The sequence below is a fragment of the Lissotriton helveticus genome, chromosome 6 (genome assembly GCF_964261635.1).
Source record: "Lissotriton helveticus chromosome 6, aLisHel1.1, whole genome shotgun sequence".
In the NCBI taxonomy this organism is placed as follows: Eukaryota; Metazoa; Chordata; class Amphibia; order Caudata; family Salamandridae; genus Lissotriton; species Lissotriton helveticus.
The window spans coordinates 239,059,039-239,079,185 of NC_136067.1; the positions used below are offsets into that span (position 1 = coordinate 239,059,039).

Consider the following 20,147-nt stretch of genomic DNA (forward strand, 5'->3'; position numbering starts at 1 on the left):
TTTAAGTAATCGGTTTGCCATTGTTTTCGTCGCAATCCATTGTGGCAGATACTGTCCATTGTAGCGGCGGTTCTGACAGAAGAGTATCTTGAGATTGAAACACGAACACTGCCTGTTCTGTCGAACTCCATTGACGGGTGCCTCCTTCGTGCAGGGCAGCATGCACGTATTTATTCACCACAAAATTGTCCCCTTGTAAGGAACAGAACGGAGCACGCTGTGGGGGTTCAGAAATTTCTTTATTACTCTCAGCATGACGCGTTTCGTCATCTCGACTCATCAGATGCTGTTTGGTAAAGTTAGAAATTGACGTTTTTTTCCCAGTCATTTAAAAGCCTAGGTTGGGCTCCTCCCACCAAGTGTTCGGCCCGATGAGAATACATAACTGTTTATGGCCGCCATCTTTGAGTGTCTGTTTCTTGTAGTAATCCCTCAGTTTGTTTGGTTAATAGCGATGTAGGTTCTTCAATTTTAGCTTTTATTTCTCGCTTTGGGAAAGTAACTCGCCTCTCAGATGTTTTCATCACACTTGGTAGTTTAGGAGCCTCACAATCCGCTTTTCTCCCCACTCGTCGGTCGCTGCGGAATTGTATCTGGGAAAGCCGGTTTAAGTAATCGGTTTGCCATTGTTTTCGTCGCAATCCATTGTGGCAGATACTGTCCATTGTAGCGGCGGTTCTGACAGAAGAGTATCTTGAGATTGAAACACGAACACTGCCTGTTCTGTCGAACTCCATTGACGGGTGCCTCCTTCGTGCAGGGCAGCATGCACGTATTTATTCACCACAAAATTGTCCCCTTGTAAGGAACAGAACGGAGCACGCTGTGGGGGTTCAGAAATTTCTTTATTACTCTCAGCATGACGCGTTTCGTCATCTCGACTCATCAGATGCTGTTTGGTAAAGTTAGAAATTGACGTTTTTTTTCCTGTCATTTAAAAGCCTATATATATATATAAATATAGAAGCCTCCAACGCTGATCTGACCCTGGCTATCCCAGAGGGCTTCTCCATTTATAGAGCGGACAGGAAAAAGAAACGCGGGGGAGGTTTAGCAATTATAGCAAGAGAGGGGCTTGGGATCAAGAGTTCCAAAAAAGGTAGTAACCCAGATTGGGAAACACTGATCTTTCAGATCAAGATCACAAACAACTACACGTTTAATGGCCTATTAATCTATAGACCACCTAATGCCAAAACGCCTTTGATTGAGCTACTAAGTCCGTTCTTAGAATCTTGTGTGACAGGTCCTGATTACACAATTCTAGGAGATTTTAACCTACACTTGGAGAAAACTTCCGATCCAAAGGTAGCCTCATTCAAGGATGCTCTGGCCAACTTTGCCTTGGACCAAAAGGTATATCTAGACACCCACTTGTCTGGCCATTCCTTAGATGGTATTTTTACCTCATGTCAGGGCATAAGCAAAATAGGCACTCTCCCGGTTCCCTGGTCAGACCACAAGTTGGTCTTTTTCTCATTGGAAATTAAAGAAGACACGGGGAGGCCCGTTGAAATTCTTAAGAATACCACCTATCCAGACTGGTCAAAAGTCAATCCACAGATTCTTCTTGACAAGCTCTGTTCATCCTACCCAGATCTTGATGTGGACAGCCATACAGCCTGTAAACAATTTAATGGGTGGATAGATGCTGCAGTTCAGGTTGCAGTCCCACAAAGAAGAGCTACTCTCAAAAGGAAACCTCCGTCACAGCCATGGTTCTCAGAAGCACTGAAGGCACAAAAACAGACGTGCAGAAGGGCTGAGAAAAAGTGGAGAACTAACTACGACACTAAGCTCAAAGAAGAATATGAAGCGGTCCTAGCCAGCTATAAAAAATTGATAATTACAGAAAAAAGCAAATACTTTGTGCTAAAAATTAATGAGTAAAAAAACTCTACTAAAGCCCTCTTTGCCACTGTAAAAAAATTATCAAAAATTGAATAGTTCGGAGGCAATGTCATCAGACTTCTGTAACTCATTGGGTGAATTTTTTGTTAACAAGGTATCCTCAGTTTATAATTCCTTCAAAATTCACCACCCAGATAACTCAGCCCATGCTCTCTCACACCCATTAAATCTAAATTTGACAGAACAATCAGCCCAATCCATACTGTTCCAATTCATCCCACCTACAGCAGATCAAATTCGGCAGGAGGTGTTGACCACTAGTTCAGGCAGTCCAATGGACCCCTGTCCGCCTAAAGTAATGCAGCTCTGCCCAGAGCAGCTGAGCTCGTTACTGGAAAAATTATTTGCACAAATTTTAAGAACCAATACTTTCCCAGACGACTAGAAAATTAAATCAATTATGCCACTATTAAAAAAATCGAATCTGGATTGCGAGGAACCAGGCAATTATAGACCTATAGCCAGGATTCCTTTCGCTGCAAAAATTCTTGGGAAACTGTTAAACAAACAGTTGTCTCGCTATCTGACGGATGGTAACTGGCTGAACCATTCTCAGTTCGGTTTTCGGGAGGGACACGGAACGGAAACGGCTCTACTTACAGCGGTGGAAGAACTCAGGAGGGTGCTGGATAACGGAGGGAAGGCTGCCTTGGTGCTATTATACCTATTGGCGGCCTTCGACACGGTCAGTCATGAGATTCTCTTGACCCGTCTGAGAGCAGCAAAAGTTCATGACTCCGCATGTGCCCTCCTCGCCTCCTACCTAGGCAACAGAACTTTCTCGGTGGAATTAGGAGAGGCAAAATCCAAATTATTCAGCTCACCATGTGGGGTTCCTCAGGGGTCCTCTTTGAGCCCCACCCTTTTTAATTTATATGTTGCCCCTTTAGCAGAAATTATAAGGGGATGTGGCTTCACTCCAGTGTCCTACGCCGACGACACCCAAATTGTGGTGTCCATCAGCAAGGATGTGAAGGAGACGGCAGAAAAATGTTAACTATGTATGTCACAGGTCAGCCAGTGGATGCAGAAGAATTGCCTAAAGCTTAATGGGGACAAGAGCGAAGTGATGATACTGGGGGGGACGCAAATGTCTGGTCCCCGGCATGGTGGCCTAATAACCTGGGCAGGTGTCCAGATGCATTAGAAAAAGTGAAGAATTTGGGCATTACTCTGGATACCAGTCTTTCATTTGACGCCGAAGCAACTGGCCTCAACAGTCTGGTTCATCTTAAAGATGATAAAAAAAATACTGCCATACCTACCAGAGGATTCTCGCAAGACAGTGGTGACAGCTTTAGCTTTGTCAAAACTGGACTACGGGAATGGTTTGTACGCCGGGGCTAGAGTGAAGATCCTAGCCAAACTACAACGCCTGCAGAACGCAGCCGCTAGGCTGGCGCTCGGCACACCTAAATTCGAGCCAATTGGCCAGAAATTAAAGACCTTACACTGGCTTCCAATTGCAAAAAGGGTGCAATTCAAATCACTATGCCTAGCCTACAAGGCACTTCAGGGAATAGGATCACAATTCCTGAAGTCCCACCTAACACCGTACGAACCGGCCAGACTTCTCAGATCCAGCCAACTGAAACTCATCAGGGTCCCGAAATTTAGACGAGCCAGTTGGGGTGGAAGAAATTTCCTGGTGCACACATCACAAACCTGGAACCGGTTGCCTCTTTTTATAAAAAACAGTCCATCTTTGGGGTCCTTCAGAAAAGCAGTCAAAACTTGGCTGTTCACTGTATAGCTCTAGCTGCCTGTCTCAATAGTCGGCGGTCTGTCATAGCGCCAAGACGCCTTCGGGCATTCGCGCGCTGTACAAGTGGATAAATCAAATCAAATCGAATCAAATTATATAGCCTCTCCACTACACCAGCCCTTTTTGCCTTAACATATGGCATTGTGGGAGTTGTGGTGCAACGATGTCCGTGAAGCATTGCAACAGGTGGCCTGAACATCAAGGGGGAGGAGCGGAGCAACATCAGCATCATAAAGCAGCAGGAAGCTCAGACCGGGACATTTGGTCGGGTGTAGGGCGCTGAGGAAGGCGGAAAATGCCGAAATGCATTCGCCGCCACCGGACCTTGTTCTCCATGAATAAAGCCTCTCCGAAGTACTTCTCCTTTGTGGTTGTTGCCTTCTTCCGTGTGTGGAGGGCGTTGCGTTTGTGGACATTACTGTGCGCTAGCCAATTGCGCATATTTTCAACCCCCGTCACGCCTTGGGAAAGAAGGAAAATTGGCGCTGCCTTATGGCTTTGAAAACTTTCCTGGTAAGGAATACTTCGGACCCGCCCTTCTTGGTGAGGCGATCGGAGCGGTAGAGGTATTTCACCTCTCTTTGTGGCAAGTCTGCCCCTGCTCTATATCGGCGTCACCTCTGAGGGGCTGTGACGGTATTAAGGAGACCGGAGGAGCGGGTTTTTGAAAAGGAGTACGGGCATGTTGACATCGAGCCCTGCAGACTTTGGCTAGCCTCTCCACTACACCAGCCCTTTTTGCCTTAACATATGGCATTGTGGGAGTTGTGGTGCAACGATGTCCGTGAAGCATTGCAACAGGTGGCCTGAACATCAAGGGGGAGGAGCGGAGCAACATCAGCATCATAAAGCAGCAGGAAGCTCAGACCGGGACATTTGGTCGGGTGTAGGGCGCTGAGGAAGGCGGGAAATGCCGAAATGCATTCGCCGCCACCGGACCTTGTTCTCCATGAATAAAGCCTCTCCGAAGTACTTCTCCTTTGTGGTTGTTGCCTTCTTCCGTGTGTGGAGGGCGTTGGTGGATATATATATATATATATATATATATATATATATATATATTTTCCAAAAGTCCGAAATCAACCCAGCTTGCGCTCACGCTGAAGACGAAAAGATTGAGTAAAGCCACAAACTCCGTGCTCTCGTTTTCAGTGCTCTTTATTCGTGAAGAATAACAGCCCACCAGTCGCCATGACACGTTTCGCCTCAGCCGAGGCTTGATCACATGTCACATATATATAAATAGAAAAAGCCATCACTGAGATATACACTCATAAGACATCAATCAAAATCAAATATTCTTAGTTTATTTCGTTTTGTTGTTATTTATTTTTCTTAAGCAGTCAAAAGATAGCTGCCGTCAGTACAAAGCCAACAAATGTGTCGCGATCCAATGCGCCTCTTCAGGGCTTTTGTAGTCTCTTGATTTTGCTATTCTTTTTTCACCTTCTAAAGTTAACACTTGTACTTCCACAAAAAGAATTCTTATAATGATTTTAATCTCCAAGTCCTAAATTCATCATTGTCAGTATTTCTTAATTCATTAAGTTCTGCTTGATAAGGTCTCCATTCAGGCTGGAAGCCTTCCCGCCCTTCTCCTTAGGATTCAGAAGGAGATATAAAGTATGGACCACTCAGAAATATTAAATACTTCTCTCTTCAACCTACAAAGAGCACCTGCTGTCCGCTGTGAGTCATGCTCTGCCAAGTGTTGCCAATCCAAACCTGGGCCCTGGTAAGTGAGCATAAAGTGCATCATTTGCCAGAACCCACACATTGACACCGTTCAGAACTAAAGCATTGCTGCTCTTGTGGATACCAGCTAGACGCTTCGCACTTGGAACCACTGCATTGCCTCTACTGTGTGAAGAAGATAAATGCATCCCCTCTACAGCGTGGAGACACCCGCCGCATTGCATTTTCGGATTTGCACATCACCACTGATGCATCACTCATGGAACCGATGAATCACCACTGTTGCGTGGAGAAATCCGGTGCATCACCCCAACTTTGAGGGGATCACCGACGCATCTTGTTGTTTATGATCAGGCTCCTTTTGCTCAGCGGGCCCTGCGTCGGTTCTGTATCTTGCCTGCTCTCCATCGCAGAAAGCCTGAACTACTGACTTTGTACCGGGCCATTACCACCAATCAACTCTGTAAGCACTGAATTTTTCTAAGTGCTATTTTTGCATTTAATATTTAAAAATGCATATCTCAATTTCTACTGATTGGATTATTGTCATTTTGATCTTGTTATATTTATAAAGTTATTCTCTATTCATCTAAACTGGTGTGGAGTCTTTTTGTTGTGTTTTCACTGTGTTACTGTTTGATGTGTTACACAAATACTTTACAAATTGCCTCTCAAGCCTGGCTGCTCTTGCAAAGCTACCAAAAGGTGAGTATAGGTTAATTTAAAGTGTGTTTCTGACGTATCTTATCTGAGATTGTGGTTCCTGCTTAGACAGGGATCATACCTCTGCCAATCAGAAACTGAATTTCTAACAATGTTCCAGCGTCAAAAAATGCATCAATACATATCAAAAAAATAAATAAAGCAAATTTCATTAGAAAATATATTAAAACAAGTTAAAGAAACACCCTGCAGAAATATAATAGAATAACATTAGTTGGAATCATATAACTAGCACATCACTGCACATACTGTTCGCACTGCAATTTGCGGAAACCATTTCATATCATTGCAAAATGCACATACAAAATCTAGCAACAAAGGTCATGACCACCAAATCAGTAGCCTGAAATGTTATAGTCTACAGGCCGTTGCAGTTGAATGCTTTCACTTTATTTCCGATCTTCCTATAGATAAAAAAGCTCTTGGACTGATTTAATTGTAGTTAATCGCACAGCCACTTTAAGTTTAATTAACCTCCAAAAAGGAGAAATTTAGATTCTGCAGTCTCTACTAGACTGTTGGAATTACTTTTACCAATTCTAAAAGCATATGGGCGATGTGACATCCCCAACAGATGACAAAAAGAAACAGTCCACCTGGACATAGGTCTAGCACAATATGGGCAAAAAAGAGCATATGCTCCTAAGTGCCTGTGGGGGAGCCCATTTTGCTATACACACAGCAGTCAGCAAAGAACCATACCTAAATTGTGAGTAAAGCGTGAGCGCACACCATGGACAAATACAATTAAGAATCTTCTCAGCCTCGGGCACACTCTTATGTCATAAAAAGAGCCTTGTGCAACTACCTGTGGAAATAGACGATTCATTCTGGGCAATAACTCCCTGCCAGTATCTAGTTTTAACAGCACTATCTGCAGTAAACTTAATGGAGGAAGGCTCGTCCCAGAATTATTCTAAACCTAGATCGTAGAGTGATTTCTTAACATAGGCTAGCCACTTAATCTGATTAGTGATGCGTAAATTAAGAATGTCAGCAAGGCCCTCTCTATAGAAAGGTAATTCCTCAACAGCTCATGCAAACCCAATAAAGTAATGGCTTTAATGAAGCAAACGTAATAGCAGGTTTGAGATCAAAGTCCAATCTAAGTATAACTAAAGAGGTACCTCTTCCCACACCTGTAAAAGCTTTAATAAAATTACTCTCGCTGGTCCCCAAGGAACCCATATAGTGTCTCCTTAACTCTGTACCATACGTAGCTGCCTCCCTGGGTTGGGCTTTATACATATCCATAGCTGGTAGAACTAGTTATCAGGATGCCTTTTTTGCAAGTCTAACAATGGCCTCAACTCTATGGATTTACAAGAGTAAACTTTTCGAAATCGGTGAGGCCCATGACCCCAAGTCAGCCAAAAGGATTGCCAGGTAATCAAACTCCTTAACCCTTTGCAGCACTTCCTGACCACGGTTAATGGGTCTCTTCACCCTCTTCCTCTTGACATAAGTTATCTGTTTGCTTTTTAGTGCAATGAATTCAAGGATGCACTACAAGCTAAATCTGTTAAATCTTTCAACAATGGTTAGCAAACCAACGCTAGTTTTACCAAGCCTTGGCAAAGACTTGGTGATCAAAAAGTGGAAGACCTGGTCAATAGAACTGTTTTTTAGACTGCCTGGGTGTAGGAAAGAATATGATTATCCTCAATCAAGTCTAACAACCTCTCCAGTACCTGTTTACAAAAAATATTTTGAAAATTGTCCAGGAGACTGATTGGGTGGTAATTAGACAAAATATTCTGGCCTCCCTTTTTAAATACAGGAACAGTCTTTGTCTCCTTCCACGAAGCAGGGATTGCTGGACCAGTCAAAATAGGTTTGGTAACCATGTTAATCTAGGGAACTCAGATTTTAAATGATCCACTGGGATCTTATCCAGGCCTGATGCCTTACCCAACTTCTTAGAAGAGACGGATGCAGCTCTCTAGGCTGGTGGAAGAGTAGACTCAGTAGTACAAAGTCTCCATTGCCGCTCCCAAATAAAAGTTATTTTTCCATAAATACGAAAACAGGTTCCCAAAATAGGTAACCCTTTCACTTGGGACAATAGATGATTCATTTGGCTTTGGTAAATTCCCACTGCCGAGTTTCACTAACCACCAAATTTTCCTCAGTTCATTATTGGTAGAAGTTTCTACGAGGTCTTCCTTCTTTTTCTTCCCCAATTTACTTTGGCTTGTCTTAAAACAGACAGATAAAGTCCTCTACAGTCCCTAATCTCGTGTCTTACTCCTTTCTTTAGAGCTGTAAGGAGGCAGTGCTTGGCTTCTCTACACTGATGAAGGAACAACCCTTTCAGGTTAGCCTGGTCAGAAACCTTTCTAAAACTCTTTAGGAAACCGTTTTTAAGGCCCAAAAATAATTAGGAGTGTTAAGCGACAATCATATAATTACTTCTCCATGTATTCAGCATTGCTGTCATATGTAGAATAACATCAGTGTACATACTGCTAAAACCTCAGGAGAAGAGCAAACAGCTTCCCACTTCACATTCCTACTTTTGTTGTTGACCTCCAGAATTTGGCCATGGGGCTGAGAAATAAATAGTGGTTTACAAGTAGTTAGGTCCTTCAAAGTAAGGTCCAAGGGATTATGATCGCTCTCTTCCCTCTCAAGATTGCTCGTGTTTACCATCAGCCACCATATCCTAAGATTTACGATAATATAATCAATACCGATAGAATAAGCCCCTCTTTTAAAAGTAGGGAAAAGAGGGACATGAGATGGTGAATGGCCATTACAGGCATGTAAGCCACATGCTAAAACAAGACCATTTGGAGGGCAGCCTTTGAAAGGAGATACTTCATGCTGGTTGGAATGCCTCATTCAAGATCTTCATCATGGCACAAATCTTGAGCAATTCCATACGGTTCATAAATTAAATTTAGGTCACTTGCCAGAATAACATAATGTGACTTAGAATTCAGGGATAAAATCTCATTCAAAAGATTGAGAGTTGGAGACCCCTTCCATTTACCAAAGCTCAGTTGTAGATAATTATCAATAGAAGAGGGATTCCCTTTATAAGGATAATGAATAAACCTTACATATATAATGAGACAATATGTAGGGTTGCTACAGGACAGTTCAACATATTGTTTACTCAAAAAACACTGACCCACCCGAGGACATTCTACAGGGCACCTATTGGTCGGGACACACTAGCCACTTCCGAAAACACTGTCAATCACCTATGTTTCCTGGAGAAAACAAACCCCGTAGGAGTCCATAAACTGACCCCATTCTGGATTTTCGAATTTTGGGCTTAACTCAGCAATGTTCCAGCTGATAGCAGCTAATGTGTCTGAAGACAAGGACAATGAAACAGAACGGTTAGGCAGGGTGGTTACATGCCGCTCGCAGGCGACAGTAAGCCAACCCGGGCTGCAGTGAGAGTTAATCCTGGAGCATCAACATGGGTCATAAATGAGGACTCTAGCGATGGCCCAGGAGATGAGGGGTACCAACTCTGTCAAACCGTGCCTGTACTGAGTGATTAACCTACAAAGAAGGATCAAATACCAAGGAGCAATGGATTGGCATAAGGGGAGAAAAATAAACCCCAATGTTACAATATGGCTCAGTTAGAGTCAATGACACCAAATGACAGCTTTCACTTAAACTACTTGTAGGACAGAACTTATCTTGGTGGACAGAAAATACAGGTGCCTTATGCAGAGGTCGATAAAAAAATAACCCAATAGAAAGAGGGTAATAGCAGTTTGGGACACACAGGGCGGGCACTGGCTAAACAGCAGGTTCTGTACAAGAATGGAGAGCTTAAAGTTTACAATTACACAACACCTACACAATCACCTAGGGTACTCTTTTTCAAAGGACCCACCGAAGGACCATGAAGATGCCAGATGCTGCTGAATGTGGGAAATTGGCGTTTGCAGGCAGAAAATAGAGTACATTGTTTTTAAGTTGTGCAAAAGAATTAACATTCTTAGGGGCCAAGTGTAAAAACATTAGACAGTATAACCACATATGTGCAAGCCTCCGTAGGAAGATGCGACAATTAAAACAGTGTACAATAGGGCTTTGGGCCGGAGGGGGGAGGGGGGGTTGCGGGACCGGGGAAGCTGGTTGGGCTGGTTGGACTATCTTTGGGCTGGTTGGGCTATTTTTGGGCTGCATAGGGTTTATAACCACCCATTTCATGTCAAGAGGCACCATTTTGGTGGTCGTGACACGACACCCGGTTTGGGAGATCTTTGGGGGCTTCGGGGGGAATTTTGTATGGGGTTGACGCTGGAACAGGTGCTGGTGTGGTGCATTATTGTTGATGGGGCGTTTTTTCTAAGTTTTATCTGAGATATAATAAGGTGGTTTGCATTTATGAAGGGACATGAGAATGTATATAGTTAGGTAGGTGTAGAGAAGTTAGGAATGGCAAGTATGTTTCATAATTGTTGCAGGGGGGAACATGTTTAGGGGAGGGTGTGGGGGTAAGGCAGGAAGACAATATTTAGTGAGGACTAGTTTTGTATGGCACAGGCCAAGGGATTGTTTTTGTAAGGTACACCTGATTCCAATAAAGCGGCCTTTTTCACACCAACAAGCTAGTCTGTGGTCTGTGCTGCCCCACCTTCCTGCAGCCCAATCCTTTTTCCCAACAGCACTACCTTTTTACCTCCATCTGACACAAGAGTCAACTCGCTCTTTGCCAGAAAACGCAGGATTAGCCGAAACTTTGGTCCTAGCTCCTCCGACTTGAATGGGCGCCTGGTCGCTGGACTCAGGGTTGCTGACGAAGCAATTTGACGAAGAAATGACGCCTAAACCAGGTGGAGCGAGCAGCGTAAGATTTAAAGACTGAGGTGACAGGAATAAATTCAACTTGCAAAGTTTTTCCTCGATAACCACTAGGCGTTCATAGAGTGGTTTTAGTTTAGCCTCCAAGATATCCGTTATTTTACTGCACAAAACCTTTACAGCCTCAGCAATAAATGTCTCCTCCTGGCCTCCAGTCTGTCTTCGGGCTTGCCGATGGTGGACAGGTGGTTTTAAAGTAGACACGTTTTTCCTGGAGGGAAGAGTCATTACCGCATACTTGACACTCCACCTTTGTGAGTGATTTCCCTGTGAGGAGTAATTTTGCATATGCCTTTTTGTTTGTGTTAACAAATGCAAATTTATTTCCGTACGGGCTTAAAGCACACTAAACGCCTCAGCATTCTTGCACATTTACATATATTTTAAACTTTGTTATTCTATGTTGTACAGTGCACATTTAGCCTAACTGTTCCAGTCAGTGTTATCTTAAGGATTTTTGGGGACCCCGGACAAGCCTTTTGGGGCTCCCTGTTCGTGAAAATTTGAGTTTTAATATCAATTTTGATGCCAAACTTTCAGAAATGGGATTCACACAAAAAAATAAGTAGAAGTATGTGTTTTCAAGGGTTCTGCTTATCATTAAAATTCCACTGGGCGAAAAGAAAAAAAGGAAGAGATACGCAAAAGAAGGAGAGAAGTTGGGATACACAAAAAGCCAGAGCCGAGCTAGAGACAGAGAAAGATTACTTTCCTAGGGGCTACTTGGAGGTGAGGGCATAGTTCGTATTCAGAAGTTGGCACAATGAAGTGAGATCTGCAGATTTAGTGAAATCAGTCCTTTTGCCTTGGCTTACTCTATCTCTCATCAAGGACTTCTCGCACTCTTCCCATACCCACTTTCCATCTTTTAAGGGGTGATGACTACTTCCACACATCCAAAAATGGTAAGAAATAACATATGAAACACAACACGTCTTCTATAAACTATTACTTTTCTATTGGTATTAAGTTGAAACTAAGCGAAAAGTTATAGTGGAAGTAACAGGCAATACCTCAAACTGTAGCTGCTATATCTATGAAAAAATACATTTCATTTATGATATTTTCCAATGAGAGGCTCACAGTACAACATTGACAGTTTTCAGTCATATGTGATTGTCTTAGTGGGGAGTACAAGAGGGTGTGAGTGAAGGAGAAACAACAAAGTGCTACAGGAGGGAGTGAAAAGTGGGTGATGAAGAGGAAAGAGATGGGGTGTAAAATGGAGGAGATGTGAGAAAAAAGGGTGTTCAGGTCTAAAATAAAGTAAATATAACTGGGTGACTGAGACACACTGACAATCACTACCCCTTCCACAGGGCTCAGTAATGACTAATTCAAAGTCTTACAACTTTACAATTGAAGCATTTTAAATATTATTTACACCAAAAGCATTTTGTACTCATTTATCTTAAACCACTAAAAAACTAATGACAACAATAATAGTTCTCGTTGGTTTTTAGGTTGTTGTGCTATAGATCAAAATCAGTGGTCAGAGTGAGCAGGAACGGAGGGGCAGGATGTGCCCCTACTTTTCTCATTTAAGTAAAACAGTTCCCCTACTTTTTGAGAAAAGAGAATTGTCCACACACACATTTTTTCATCTCCCTTAAAAGACCCTGGTTTTATGCTAAACAAGACATGTTATTATACTTCGAATAATATTACCTAAAGACACGGTAACTCAAAGATTACGTGACGTTTACCTGTTGGGCGTCCCGAATGACTAGCGTTTAATTCTTGACTTAGACAGCTGCCCTTCTTTAAGTTAGGTTACATGACAGAGCGTTGCTGCTCCCAGATCCCACAATGCAGCGCAGTCTATAGGAGGGTGCCGGGCAGGGCGAGACCCCACTGACACAGAACACCCGGGCTTCTGTGCATCGAGAGCGGCTTCCCCCGCGCTCTGACTCCGCATCACCGCCACAACGCGAACCTGGGGCTCTCACATATTTTCAAGCGTAACTTCCTGAAACGGTTCCACTAAGAGGGGGCCCTTTCACCGCGTGCTCAGCTGCGCAGGCATGCTCCGGTCATACCTGTTCCCTCCTCAGCCAAGTTGAATAACTTGTTCTGTGTTCCTGACAGCTTTGCAGGTCATTGTGTGTTACTGTCAAGTCCACGAAACAAAAACTGCTCAGTGGATGGACAACTGAAGTGCTAACACCTGAGTTTTGGGACGGCAAGGTTTAGCTAATAACGTCATTGTATGCAGCGCTTCATACTGCAGTTTTGCCGTTCCTAAGCGCTGCCATTAACAGAGTGACTACCAAGAAGTAACTGGCCCCTGAAGAAACTGAACTATAGCTTTCATTTACTGAGTCACGGCAGACAACGTGCGTGCTGTGCGTCCCTAGCCCCTTCCTGACCCACATTTCACGATATAACATTAATACAACTGTTTAATGCAGGACAGTAAAGCTATAAATATTTCATTGAGGGTGTGGCAGTTATCTACAACACACTACCTTCATCCTAATATCTGCAATTTATTTTTGCAATTTAATTATTGATTAAATACATATTTTGCTTTATATTAACGGTAAAGGTGAATGAATAATATTTTGTGTGTGTCTCATCCTCACCAACCCACAGTAATGAATATAAATCTACTTTTTGTTTTTGATATTTGATCGTCACCATGAACCAAATAAATTGAGATCATTTAAATTGCATTGTCTAAAGCGGTACATTAAACTCGAAATTTCTCTCAGTTCATGAGATGCAGAGAGCAAATCTCGGAAACAGTGAAGTGGTGGCTTCACTCTTTTCAAGCTGAGCAGTCTCAGGGAAACCATTAACTTGGAGAAATTCTGACTTAAATGTATATGCGTTTGACAGCGCAATTGAATACCAACAAGCACACAGCTGTGTCCTGCGTGAACGCGCATATTTATAATATGGCTCAGGGCTTTTCTTGAGTTATAATAAAACAGAGAATTCTTTTGAGGAGTGAATAAATGAAACATATTAGTTCTTCTTTTGATTCTGTGACTTTTTAAAATCAATTTCTTCTTCACCAAGTACTAATAGGTGCCTCCTGGTTACAGGCTTCCACAGGGCAAGAGCCTGTATGACTGTGACCAAAACACTTTTTGGATAGACACAGCGTTGCGACTGGCATATAAGTATTCCACAGAAGTTCTTGTGTCAAAGGAGAAACCGGTGCACTGCGTCACTAGCCCATTTGTGACCTGATTCGACTACCGCGTTGAAGGCGTTTTGACCCCACGAGTCAATCAATCAATCAGTGGCGTCACTAGGGTTGGTGTCACCCAGTGGGGTGACTCGTGGTGTCACCCCCTCACGACTAGGGAGAGATGATGAGGGGCACTGTTGGAGGGTAGTGGTGAGAGAATCTGCGAAGGAAGTCCGTCATTGGGGGCACCAAAAAAGATTGTGGCACCATCAGCACTAAAGCTGGCCCTGGAATCACCTCTACCCTTTCTGATCTGGAGGAGTGATTGTGACCTTAACAGAAGGGGAATGCTTGCTCGTCGACATCGCCCATTACAAGGCCTACACCTGTCTCACTCTTAGAGCCTGGGATAGAGGGGAAATCCCAGCATTCCCTGAGCGTCTATGACTGCTTCTACAGAGTCTTTGTCTGACAACGCAACAGGTGTGACTTCATGTAGTCACTGTGAATCCCAGCTAGGCAGTGCTTGCACTATCTTGGCTGTAAAGTGCCTGCACTTCTGAAGACATCTTCTGCATCAATCATCCGGGTTTGGGTACTTGGCACGTGTATATAATCCCTTTAGATGAGCTCGGGATAGTGAGGAGTACTCTGCGAACACCCTGGCAGCGGATTTTATGGCAAAAGGCAGAGCTGTGAACTCTATGTTCTCATATATCATGAGGCGTGACACCTTGAAACCCAGTCACACTAATATTATATACATGTATATTCTGGTCTGCAAGAAAAAATAACAAGCCCCTGTAAACAAACTTTTTTTTTCTCCATGGGTGCAAATCTATTTTTACTGTTGAGGCACGCCTCGTGCTCACCCCAGCGACTTGGGGAGATGTTCCTTTCACTTTACAACCGTGAACGTGGATTTACTTAAACCCCTAACAGGCGTAAATACCTATAATTTTCCTAGTCCCGAAGAGGATCAGAAAATGTTTGTGAATACCCACATTTATGGATTCTCTGTGTGAGTAAATAAATACAGCTGTACATGCCGGCCCAATCATCCTGAGTTGTATAAGTGGCTTTAGTTTCCGCTCTGGAATAGCTTATTCGTATAACTGCTTTGTAAATTCTGCCCGGTGTGTTTCCATCCTTGACACACAACTCCTGTCCTAGATTGCCAATACTATGACTCCTATGGAAATGTAACGTCGGAGTAACGCGCGCGCGCTTTAAATGGGAGGTACTGTCCGGTACACAGTGCTCTTAATTTGAAAGAGCACCTCCACTTCTCAGCACTGCTGCAATACATAGAATGGGAGAGTGCCGGCACTTTCTGAACAGCAAGCAGGTACTCTGAAGAGTCTAAAGCGTCATGCTGCACTACAATGATTTTTATGGTTGTTTCATCCGTTGTTTCTGAGTGTTCTTTTCTTAACACGCGTCCTCACGTTTATGCCCCTTAAGAGCATTTGGTGGGTAGCCCGCGGCATTTCTATGAGTGGTCTCTATTCTCTAAATAGGTTTGTTGCATTTAAACCTTCATGGTTGTTTCGTCATCTCACCACGAGGTGCACTTTTCCCCATACGCGTCTTCGTGTACATGTCCAGCATGAGTTCACATATGCACATATGTGGTGTCATATTGCAGAGTCTCACGGTGTCACCCCATGAGGATTGCGTCACCCAGTGCGGTCCGCACCCCCCGCAACCCCCTAGTGACGCCACTGCAATAAATCAATCAGAATTGTAAGCTCACTACTCACCCATGAGGGTCTCAAGGTGCTGGGGGGTCGGCATATCTGTTTAGCCAAATAGCCAGGTCTTGCGGGTCTTCCTGAAGGTGTTCAGGAATGGGGCGCGTCTGATGTCTGCCGGTAGCTCGTACCAGGTCTTGGCTTCAATATGAGAGGAGGATCTTTCGCCATAGCTCTGTGGATGCGCAGGGTTTCGGATAGTGCGAGGTTGGAAGATCGGAGGTTACTTTTGGATACGTGGAAGTTGATTCTGTTGTTGAGGTATTTGGGTTCGATGTTGTGTAGGCATTTGTAGGCGTGAGTGAGGATTTTGAACGTGACTCTTTTCTCAAAGGGGAGCCAGTGGAGACTTCGTAGGTGTTGGCTGATGTGTTCATGTCGGGGGATGCCGAGGACAAGTCTGTCGGCGGTGTTCTGTATTGTCTTAAGTTTACGGAGTAGGGACTTGTTGATGCCAGAGTAGAGTGTGTTTCCATTGTCCAGTCTACTGGTGATGAGTGCGTGGGTGACTCTCTTCCTTGACTCAGGGGGGGATCCACTTGAAGGACTTGCTGAGGGTGTTGAAGCAGCTGGAGGTGACGGCATTTACCTGTCGGGTCATGGTGAGTGATGAGGCCGAGGTTCTTGCCGTGGTCTGATGGGGTAGGTGGGCTTCCGAGGGTGATCAGCCACCAGGTGCAAAGGGCAATCATCAGGACAGAACTAGTTTGTGAGTGAAAAGCCAAATAATCTGAAAAGGATATATATAGGGCACCTTTAGTAAATGGAAAAATAATACAAAGAACAGAAAGTCTGCAGCCAGACCATCAATCAAAATTAGGGACTGGGCGATGAAATCTAAAATCAGTCCTTCCAGAAAAAAATAAGAGCCAAATCACTCCATAAAGTTAATAATGACTGCTGTTTTGTATCTGAGACTAATTGAACCCATACACCAGGTGAACCACAATACAATAAGCAGTCATGATACTAAATTGTATAAGAGACTAATTGAACCCGTAGACCAGGTGAACCAAAATACAATAAGCACTCATGAGACTAAAGTGTATGAATGGCTCAATTATCACTGCTAAATCGAGACAACATTAGGCTAAAAAGGTGATACCATCACCAAACCACAATGACAACCAATTGTGTCAAATGTGATTAACTAAGGGCACTACTACTTAAAATATCCTAGTAAACTTATTTACACCCAGACATTTCTTACTGTTGCTGGTAATAAAGCACCCAAACCGTACATACATTTATACTGCCGTTGATATGCATTTATGTTGCGCCTAAAACATTCTTATGTTTAAAAGCTTTGGGGCATTTTTACTTGCATCCTAACATTACTTTGTGATAGGCTGGTGAGTTACTACCCAAACAATATTGAACTACAAACATTCAGGCTGTAATGTAGGGCTGGAACATGTCTTAAGGTGCTACTTAGGTGGGTGGCACAATAAGTGCTGCAGGCCCACGCGTAGATTTTAAATTTACAGGCCAAGAGTATATGGTACACCACTCTACAAGGGTCTTATAAGTAGAATAAATATACCAATTAGGCATATGCTAATCAAATCATGTTTAGGGGAGAGAGCACAAGCACTTTGGCACTGGTTAGCTGAGGTAAAGTGAACAGTCTTAAGGCACTTAGGGTGAAGAACACCCCAAGTCTGACAGGTCTAACATAAGCCTTTCTGACATTGACATGCATATCAAGGTGAAACAAGCATTTGCAAAGGGTCTGGCCTTAATGTGCATACATAAGTAAAAACAGGCATTCACAAATGGTGTTTTTTTGCAGTAAAAAAGGGATTCATAATTGAGGTGGATGTGGGTCCACCACAAGTAATGTGCCCCCAAATGTGTCAGATCAAACATAACACTTCAATAATTTAAACCTGATTTCAGCTCATAATAGTTATGCACAGAACTTAACATAGGAAGCATGCATGAAGTATTTAGCAATGTCAAACTGTTAAAAAGCTAAGACACAACTGAATATAAATACTGTAGCTAATTTCTAAAAATAGAGAAAATTGTAATAAGAAAAAGAATTCTAAAGTGATCAAAATCAAAAAGAAGAGGTAGAGATATGAATTTGTAATTTTTTTTTAGCCAAAAACTACTAGGAAACAGCAGAGCATTTTCAGCTGTGGTATACCAGGATCTAGGAATAAGTTGTGGCTGACCACCAAGTGAAGCACCCTAAGCTAGTTAAACCTAGTATGAAGACAGGGTCAAAATGTTTATCTTTAAATTTAGTATTTTTCGATTGAAGTCAGAATTCTCAGCGGTGTAACGTTGAAAGTCATATCTGACAAAGTCCTCACAAAGTTGGATGTCTGTTGTACAAAGTCCTGATGAAGCCATTGGATTTGACAGGACTAGCTCAGAGAGGAAAAGTTCCAAGTAGGCACCTGCCAAAGTCCTCTTATTGACCGGATACTTTTCCCAAGGCAAGATATGTATTCCACATCAAGATTTCTACTTTGGGCCAGATGTAGGTCGCCAAATACCGGTCGGTAACGGCCGATTTCGGCCGTTATAGACCGGTATTTGGCTTTTGAGATGTAGGTGGGTCTGAATTTACAGAATCGGTATATTTACCGATTCGGTAAATTTACCACTTCGGTATTTTACCGAATCGGTAAATATACCGAATCTGTAAATCCATATGTAGGTGACACTCCTAAGAGTGCCACAGGCCCTTTAGAGTCAGTATTTTACCACCCAATCCTATTGGGTGGTAAAATACCGAATGCAGGTGTGCATGCACATTTGTGCATGCACACCTGTGCCATGTGGCACACAGACATGCCCTTAGGGCATGTCTGTGTGCCACATGGCACACATGCCTGTACTTGGGGTGCTAGAGGGTGTCAAAGTGACACCCCCTGCACCCTTGCAGGATTCGGTATATACCGAATCTGTAAATACCGAATCGGTATTTCACATTGATTCCTATGGGTTTCAAGGCCCAAAGGAATCAATGTGAAATACCGAATCAGTATTTACCGATTCGGTTAATACCGACTCTTACAGAATCGGTAATTTTTCACCTACATCTGCCTCCTTCCTATTTACTGACTCTTAAATACCGATTCGGTATGAGTCGGTTTTTAGGAGTCGGTAAATAGGAATTACCTACATCTGGCCCTGAGACCCTTATGTATCAATACATTTCTCCAGTCACAGAACAGGAAAAATCATTTGATACACAAGTCCTTTAGTCTTTTTTGGCACTTGAAAATCTCTAGCAGGGCAAGCCTGGAAGCTGTTGCTGTGCAGGTTGCACCAACACTGGATATTGTAGCTGTGAGAGTACACAGAAGTACCCTTGCAGGCAGCAAAAAGCTCTGACCATGACCAACCTGATTTTCTTGCTGGCATAAGTCTCATCTTGGGAATATAGCCTTGGATTGTTAGTCCTGGCCTCCTTAGGCCAAAATGTCCCAACATAATGTTCTGGAGGTGTTCCCCTTTGCCATTTCCAAGGCTTTTGAGACTTCAGGGATAACACTTGGAGTCCAGGACCTACTCCAGCAGAGACCACCAGCACAGTCCAACTGGTCACTCCAGGCAAGGCCTCTTGCATCTTTTGATTCACCTGTAGCCATGCAAGAGGTCATCTAATTGATCCTTTCAGTCCAGGTGACAAGTGAGAGCATATCCAGCCCTTCAGGTCTCCACACAGTTTGCAGGCACCAGATGCTTTCCTCGGGTCCAGATGTGTTCTGAGGAGCAGATGGGTGGGTACCTCTTTTGTACAATTCACTAGCCAATGGTTAGGGTTACTTCTGAGCACTCCCTAATCAGTTGGTTATAAGCTAGCTAGGGCATTATTCACAGTTAAATCCAACATGACTGAACCCTTTTGCCCTTGGAGGTGGCTGATGTTAATGACAAACCCCTCCTCCTTGACCATACTAATCTGGTTCTGGGGTCAGCTTCCAGCTCACTGGGAATGGAGCCAGGCTAACTAGAATGTACAGTGAGATCAAAAGGACCCTTTTCCCCAGGTCTAACTGTACACTAACTGCGAATGGGCAGACCAGACCCTGGTCCCTTTCAAGTTAATGAAGTTCCTGAGCACACCTCAATTGCCCTTTCTGAGAGAGAAGGAGTTTCACATGCTTCACATCCAGATCACCTTGACAGCATCAATCAATAAAGGTTTTTGTAAAGCGCAACTAGTCACCTGACTAATCACAGCATGTTTCAGACCTCATCATTGGTGAAGCACTGGCCCGGAGCTCAACATAGGCAGACTAATGCTAATTAGCCAGCGCAATCTTTAGGCCAAAAAGGTATAACTTTCTGAAAATCCCTTTTC

At 43.4% G+C, this 20,147-nt stretch overlaps 1 protein-coding gene across 3 annotated transcripts in view; it reads right to left on the reverse strand.

Moving 5' to 3' along the window:
- Positions 1–20,147, reverse strand: part of LOC144762473 (adhesion G protein-coupled receptor F5-like) — a 1,325,307-nt gene that overhangs the window by 896,800 nt on the left and 408,360 nt on the right. Inside the window, exon 1 of one of the 3 annotated variants that reach the window (XM_078647686.1) lies at positions 12,637–12,770. The exons of the other annotated variants lie outside the window; for them this stretch is intronic. The gene's annotated coding sequence lies outside the window, so the exon portion shown is untranslated. Of the gene's footprint in view, positions 1–12,636; positions 12,771–20,147 lie in introns of those variants that run through there. 3 annotated transcript variants of the gene reach the window in all.